This window comes from Camelus dromedarius, chromosome Y (genome assembly GCF_036321535.1).
Source record: "Camelus dromedarius isolate mCamDro1 chromosome Y, mCamDro1.pat, whole genome shotgun sequence".
Lineage (NCBI taxonomy): Eukaryota > Metazoa > Chordata > Mammalia > Artiodactyla > Camelidae > Camelus > Camelus dromedarius.
The window spans coordinates 13,745,703-13,752,048 of NC_087473.1; positions in this window are offsets into that span (position 1 = coordinate 13,745,703).

A 6,346-nucleotide genomic window follows, 5' to 3' on the forward strand; every position below is an offset into this window, starting at 1 on the left:
ACCATCCTGATCACTCAGCTGCCAGAAACACTGAGGTAAGTCCCTCCAACACAAAGAAAAAAAATGAAAAAGAAAAGATTATAGGTTGCCAGTGGCTCAGGTAATTGTTATCATTTTCAAGCAATAAAATATTTTAAATTAAGGTATGTACCTTCTTTAGACCTATGTTTTTGTATACTAATTAGACTATAGTACACTAAATGTAACTTTTATACAATAGGAAACCAAACCTTTTGTGTGCTTTGCTTTATGGTGATATTAACTTTATTGCACTGCCATGCTGTGGAGCCAAACCCCCAGTATCTTCAAGGTATGCCTGTATTGTTTCAATCTTTTTACTGATAATCAGTATATTCATATGTTCTATTTCTTCATGATTTATTATTTGAAGGTCGTATGTTTCTGAGAATGTATTTATTTCTTCTAGATTGTCCAATTTGTTGGTATATAATTGTTCATAGTTGTTTCTTATGACCTTTTGTATTTCTGTGGCATCAATTGTAATTTATCCTTTTTCAATCTCTGATTTTATATACTTTTGAGTCCTCTCTCTTTTTCTCTTGGTAAGTCTAACTAAACATTTATAGATTTTGTTTGCACTTTAGAGAACCAGCTTTTAGTTTCATTGATCTTTTCTAGTTTTGGGGGGTCTCTATTTAATTTATTTCTGCTCTGATCTTTGTTGTATCCTACTTTCTACTAACTTTGGGCTTTGTTCTCTTTCTGTTTTCTTTAGATGTAAAATTAGATTATTTAAGAAAATTGTAGATTTTTCTTATTTCTTGAGGTAGGTCTGTATTGCTATCAACTTTCCTCTTAGGAAAGTTGCATCCCATAGATTTTGATATGTTGTATTTTTGTTTTTATTTGTTTGTAGGTTTTAAAAAGTTTTTTCTTTGATTTCTTTGATGGCCCATTTGTTTAATAACGTGTTGTCTAATGTTCACATTTCTGTGTTTTCTTCCCCTGCTTTTCCCTTGTGATTGATTTTTAGTTTTATGCCACTGTGTGGGGAGAATATGCTTGATATAATTGCAACCTTCTTAAATTTACTGAGACTTGTTTCATAACCTAACATATAATCTACCCTGGATAATATTCCATATGTATTGAAAAAAGTGTGTATTTTGCTGCTTTTGGATCGGATGTTTTGCACACATCTATTTTATTTTGTCTAATGTATTGTTTAAGTCTAATGTTTTCTTATTGATTTTCTGTCTGAATAATTTATCTCTGAGGTAAATAAACTGTTAAAGCCCCCAGTTAAAATTATATTCTATTTGTTTTCTCTCTTTAAATCGATAAATAGTTGCTTTATATATCTTGGTACTCCCCTGTGGGTGCATATATGTTTATAAATAACACATGTTCTTGATGTATTGATCACTTTATCATTATATAACATCCTTCTTTGTCTTTTTTACAGGCTTTGCTTTAAAGTCTATTTTGTCAGATATGACCATAGCTACTTCAGTTTTCCCTTCATTTCCATTTGCATAGAATATCTTTCTCTATTTCTTCACTTTCATTTGTGTGTGTCAATGTTTTTGAAGTGGGTATGTTATTGGCAGCATATAGATAAGTCTTTTTTTTTAAATTTATTCACCACACTATGTCATTTAATTTGCAAATTTAGTTTATTTATACTTAAATTATTTGCTAGTAAATATATCTAAACTGCTATTTTGTTAATTGTTTTCTGTTTTTATAGTTTCTCTTTATTTTCTCCCCATCTTTCTCACCTCCCTTGTGGTTTTGTGGTTTTCTTCAGAGCTATGTTTAGAATTCTTTTTTATCCTCTTTTGTGTATTTATTATAAGTTTTTTCATTATGATTAGCCGAGGTTCACAGATGACATTCTATGTAAGTAGAAATCTGTTTTAAGTTGTAGCAACTGAGACAACATTCAAAAGATTTATCTTACTTCCCCCCCACAACATTTTCTATTTTTAATGATATATTTTATTTCTTTTTGTTTTATGCACCTCTTAACTAATTACTGTAATTTTGGTTATTTTTTACTAATTTTGTCCCTTAACTTTTGTGCTTAATAATAATGATTGATCCACTACCTTAATTACATGTTTACCAATAATCTTACATTCTCCAGTGAGATTTTTTGCTTTTCTTATGTTTTCATATAATTAATTAGTTTCCTTTCTTTCCACGTTAAAGAAGTATCTATTAGTATTTTTTGAAGAGCTGGTTTAGTGGTGATAAACTTTTTAATCTTTTGCTTATCTGGGAAAATTTTGATTGCTCCTTCAGTTCTGAATAATTCCTTGCTGGGTAGAGAATTCTTAGTTGGAAATGTTTTCCTTTTAGAAGTTTGAAGATGTCATGCCACTTCCTGTGACTAAGATTTCTACTGAAAAATTTACTGATATCCTTATGGTGCTTTCTTTACATACAACAAATTGTTTTTCTCTTTATCCTTAATTTTTACTATTAATTATGTTGTGGTTCTGTTGGTGTGGTTCTCTTTGGAATTCTATTTGGAACTCTCTGGGCTTATTGGATCTGAATGTCTGTTTACATTCCCAGAATAGGGAAGTTTTCAGCCGCAATTGCTTTAAATAAATTTTCTGGCCATTTTCCCTCGCTTCTTCAGGGACACCTTTAATGTGAATATTATTCCACTTGATATTGTCCCAAAGTTCCCTGAAAATATCTTTTAAAAATGTTTTTCCCTAAATTTTGCTGCTCTGAGTTCCATTTTTCATTTTCCAGCTCATTGATTAATTCTTTAACTCATCCATTCTGTTGTACCCTCTGGTATATTTTTCCTTTCAGATATAACTTTTGTTGTTTGTTTTTTCTTTCTTTTCTTTTCTTCCTCTCCCCACCTTTTCCTTTCATTTTCTTTCTCCCTCCCTCTCTCCCCTTTTCCTTCCTTCTTTCCTTCCTTTTTTTTTTTTTTTTATGTTTTTATTGACATGGTAATAAAAGATGCTGTTTTTGGTGAGCATCTCTATGGTCATTTCTTGAACTCATTATCTGGCAGATTGCTTATCTCCTTTTCACTTAGTTCTTTTTCTTAGTTTTTGCCTTATTCTTTTAGTTAAAACATGTTTTTCAACTCCTTATTTTGGCTAATTCTCTGGTTTGTTTCTATTATTCGTTATATCAGCTATTTCTTTCAGATATAAAGGAGTAATCTTATTTAGGAGATATCCTGGGGAGCTCAAAAGCACACTCCCTCATGACCCCCTAACCTGGGCACTCAAGGGAGTATCCCTCTATGGGCTATGGTTGTCCTTATGTTGTGGTGAGGCTGTGGTTCCTTTGGGGCATGGGTGTGTGAGGCTTTTGCTCAGCCAAATGTGAGACTTGGCCAAGGTACAGGGGTGGGAGAAGTGTCAGTGGCAAGTGCCCACTGATGCTAGCAGGTTTGATGAATAATGGCAAAATGGAATCAGCCAATGCTGGTATTAGGAAGGTAACCTGAGATAATATAGGCTCTCACAAGTGACTCTCCCTAATAACTGTCTCAATAGATTTCTGATGATTCAATATTAATAAAACTGTTACCCCCACCTGTGGCCATTGTACTTTTCAATTTGGGGGTTTTGTGTTGGTTTTTGGTTTGAGTAAGCCTGCATGAGAGCAGCCCTTTAAGAGTGTATATACCAGTCTATGAATTTCTGTAATTTTCCTGGTTATACTCCCTGCTTGTTTTCAAAGTCAAAAGGTTTGTGGTCTTGTCTTGACTTTGCAGGAGATATCTAAGTTTTGGGGTACCTGATGTGGAGTACCTCAGAGAAAAGAGTCATACCTGTGTGATACCGCCTCATTATAGCTTGCTATGACTAGCATGTGAGTTTTTCCTTGGCAAGCCCATCTCTCTGCCTCTGCCTCTTTTATCAATCTCAATAGCATCCTTTTGTGTTTTGCTGTGAGGGTTCTCTTCATTTAGTTCTCATATCCCTTTTTGAAGGAATTATTCCATATGTAGTTATAGATTTGCTGTATCTGGAGGAAATAATTTCCAAATATTATGCAACTGTCTTAAACTGTCTTGCCTTTTTCAGATTAAATTATAAATATATCAATGATGTAGTTTAAATACACTTACTAATCTAAATAAATTAACACATTATTAAGCTTGGAGTTTATAAATAGAAAGCTATACAAACTTAATTAATTTCAAAATAAGCTTTTATAAATTTGAATAAGCATGTAACAATATTTTAAAGGAACTATGAATATATACTATAGTATCAGAATATATTTTATTTTTTAAAATAAGCACGTTAGCTATGCCTTATTCATATATTTTAAGAGAAGTGCTATCATAGTATTAGAAAGATACGTTTTGGAAACTTTTCTAATATACTGGGTTTTTTTGTATCAGAAAAAAATTAAATTTCAGTCTAAGTGTTGATATGTTTATATGTTTGATAATGGCATAGGAAATTGTTAAATGTGTGACCAAAAGAAGCACAATTCAAAATATTGATTTTATATTTTCTGTCAGATAGGCAGAAAGATATAAGCATAATAATCAAAGGAGACACTGTCATTAATTCACATCTAATATGAAGATTCTATATGATATGTGTCACATACAAGGTGATAAAAATGAACTAATTATTAAATAGCTCGATAGAAATCTCAACAAAATAGAGGTAAACAGAACAAAATGCTATGGTTATTGTCTGTCTTTAATTTCTTCAAAGTCTGGCATACAGGTAGTTTTTAATATTTTCAATACTTTCTACAAACTTAGTTTTTGTTTTAATGCAGGAATTATAAATGTCAAGCATCCAGAGCTTTCTTATCTGTGTAACTTGCTTCATATTGTACTCATTTCAATAGTTTTGTATTTGGGAGCTTAATAATTTTTCATTAGTAAGTATAGTTATGATAAATAAAGCTGATTTTTAATAAATCAATTATTCTATTTACTTCCAAATGTTGATATTTGCTACCTTATGTAAAAAAATTTAGATTATTATTTTAATTTTGTATTTTAATACAAAAAGGCATGAAGTCTTCTGGCAGGGAAAAAAAGTGAATTTCTCTATATTTTGTATGGTTTGTAATACAATTAAAAAAAAGGTTTCTTTAAATATCACTCTTAACCTACTGCTTTAGATAGTAAATATGAAGTCATATAAAAAAGAAAATATATGTTTTTTTTATTCATGCATGATATCTTTAAAATGTTACCATTCCTAAAAACATATACTGATAAATATCCTTTATGTATGTTCAATAAAACAAAAAGTACAAGGGCCAATGATACTTTTCAATTTAGTCCTTGATTGGTCTGTTTCCTTATTATAAAAAGGAACTTAGTAAACCTATACATGTAACCTACTACAGAAACTCTGAAATCTTTTAAAAGATGAGGTTACTTTACACATGTTTGGAAGGAGGTTTTGGGAAATATCCTGGCTCTGACACATTAAAAGAAATTTAGAAATTTAATCACTAAACATGGAAGCATTTTTCAGATAAAATCCAGTCCTTGAGCTTCTAAAACTAGCAACTTGAATGGTTTTATCACCAATAATTTTAGAATAGAAATTACAGACTTATTTTTTTAACTTGGAAAGATAAATTTATTATTTTCTAATTATGCATTTATTACATTGATTTTTGAAGTAAAATCTGTAATCTTTGCTTAGAATAATCACTGTTAACATTTTTTTCTATGCATAAAGTTAGAAATTATAAGCTTTTAAATAAAATGTGATCCTTCATACTTTAGATTAGAATTAAATTGATATATTTAAATAATAAACAATTTCAATATGTATATTTAATTTATTATATTAGTATATTATTTGTTTTATTTATATTTATAATAATATAATACTTAGCCAGTATTTCAGACTTGAGATAAGAAATTGATATTATTCTCTCTCAATTATCAGTACAGATTTAGTTATGATGGAGGATGAAAGGTTTTTCCTCATGTACACAGTACATATAATCTTTGCGTTTTTAGATAGTGGTCCTCAATCATAGGCAATTTGCCACACAATCTTCTCTCTCTAGAGGACATTTCTTAGCAATATCTGGAGACATTCTCAATTATCACAACTTCAGGCTAGAGAGAGGTGGAGTGTGACTCCAAATGCTAAGGTCATTGTCTCTCCAAATAGTGTCTTTATTTTCTTGAAAGACTTGCGCACATTCAGATTTTAATCCTTTCAAGGCTTCTAGTGAGTAGAGGTCAAAATACTGCTAAATTTACTACGATGTATGAGAAACTTCCTCAAAATAATATCCAGCCCCAAAGGTCAATATCGCCAAGTTTAATTGTCCTTGTTTTAAAGTAATGGTATTGCTTTCACTGAGTAGAATCTTTTGGGTAGTATACTATATATCTCTTCCT